This window comes from Malus sylvestris, chromosome 3 (genome assembly GCF_916048215.2).
Source record: "Malus sylvestris chromosome 3, drMalSylv7.2, whole genome shotgun sequence".
NCBI lineage: Eukaryota > Viridiplantae > Streptophyta > Magnoliopsida > Rosales > Rosaceae > Malus > Malus sylvestris.
Window position 1 is genome coordinate 32,866,325 of NC_062262.1, and position 1,997 is coordinate 32,868,321.

General features: G+C 43.0%; 1 long non-coding RNA gene across 1 annotated transcript; it reads left to right on the forward strand.

The window, feature by feature from the left end:
• The first annotated feature begins 422 nt into the window (after nt 1-422).
• LOC126614323 (uncharacterized) lies at nt 423-1,044 on the forward strand. Its single transcript, XR_007620341.1, has 2 exons — nt 423-642; nt 744-1,044. It is a non-coding gene; the product is annotated as an uncharacterized LOC126614323 (long non-coding RNA).
• Nucleotides 1,045-1,997: the final 953 nt, after the last annotated feature.

The window sequence follows — 1,997 nt, forward strand, 5'->3', positions numbered from 1 at the left end:
TATGCAAGCATCTGCAAATTAGTAGTAATTGTTTGCTCAAGAATGAGGACCATAACACCAAAAGCATCATTCTTTTGCACAAAGTAAGAATCATGGTTGCAAACATCAATCATGATTTTGTTGAACAAATGTCGTTCCATTCTAAAACGAAGTCTAAAGTACGTATCAGGAAATGCACTGTTACAGACAAACTAATCGTCCAAGAGATCCGTACCTCGTCTTTTCCTACTTCTATTAAGGTTTGTGGAATGGTTGGACCTACAAATCTGAGCCACAGTGAAACACCCCAACCCTCTTTTATATTTTAAAATTGTTTTAAAGCCTTAATTGGTGAGCCTGTGGGGCCCACCTTGTTTATTTTTTTTATTTTTTCTGATCTCTCTCTTCCTTCTTCTTCGTCTCTCTCCCCCCTAACTCTCCCTTAGCTCTCTCATTCTCAGCTCTCCCGTCTCTCTCTCCCTCAACCTCTCGCATCTCTCTCTTCCCCTGGACTCACTAGGACCGAGTCACCATCGAAGAGAGGCTCGCAACGAACCCCGGACCCTGCCCTGCGAGTTCGACTGCACGGAGTAAGCTCCGGCGAGCACCGCCCCTTTCGAGGCCATTTCCGGCCAAACCACAGCGAGTTGGCCGGCGTGTAAGGTATCAATCTCTTCGTCTCATCGAGTACTACAACTTTCCTTTTTGTTTCACTTAATTTCGTTGAGTATTGAAGAAGTTATACTCATTTGAATCTTACCCAGTTTCCGGCGAGTCCGACGGCTTTCGAGGAATTTTCCGACCAAACCACGGCGAGTTAGACGTCGTGTGAGGTACCATTCTCTTCGTCTCTTCAAGGGCTACAACTTTCATTTTTGTCTTGCTTGATTTCGTTGAGTATTGACAAAGTTATGGCCATTTAAAGTTGGGTGGTTTTCCGGCCGAAATTCCGGCCTTCTCCTTCGACAAACCCAGGCCATCCGGCCTTTCCCTCTCCCTCGGGCCTTAGGCCCGTGTTGCCTTAGCCCAGTACCCTAACCCATTCAGTTTTTATTTTTAGTTATATGTTTTTAAAACCCAAAGGGCTCGGGCCCTAGTTTTGGTTGGCCTTGGGCCGATTTTCAACCAAGGGCTTAAAGCCCTGATTTCTGTTAGGAGGCCTTAGGGCCTTGTGTAGTGTGTGTGTGTGTGTGTGTATGTTTATAGTATATGTATGTGTTTGGGCTTAAACCCAAACCCCTTTCCTAACCCTAAACCATTTTAACCCAAAACCTTAGAAATCCAAACCACCCATTTTCACCCTAAACCCTTTTAACCTTAGAACCCTAAAATCAAAACCCAATAAATCCTAATCCTATTTAACCTAAACCCTAATCCGGATTTCAAGCCTAAAACTCGTTAGACCTAATTTGACCGTTGACCTCCGGTCAACATTGACTTTAGAGTTGACTTTTCGGGTTTTCGTCCGGGACCCTTCTTAGGGTAATTCGACGTTCTGAATCCGTTTCCAACGTCCGTTTTCCCAAATTCAATTGCTATTATATAGTTTTATTAATTGGACCCTTTATGTGCTTAGGGGCAATATTGGTGACGTTAGTTGCGTGGCTCTTCGACGGCTAAGTACTGTGAGTGGACCCCTTCAAAAGCATGTTTTAATAGTAGAAATGCATACATGAAATGCATGATTTAATGATTACGTTTTATGAAACGTTTTGAGATAACATGCTTACTGAGGCTACCTTGAATTATTACTATTTTTCCTATAACCCGTGTTCTTATAGAATATCTGATGGATGACGATATGATATTTAGAACATGTTTCGAACACCTCTTTATAGTATAGATGATGGATGACTTTATACTATGAAGTTGTTTTTCAATATATGTATGTTCAATGGTTTTGTACTTACCTAGTGGTCCTTTCCGCTATGGGACGTAGGGATAGATTCTGGTCCGTCCCGGGCGACGGTTTGGTGTTGGCATAGGGCCTGGAGTGTGTTTCCTCTGGCTATTTAGCA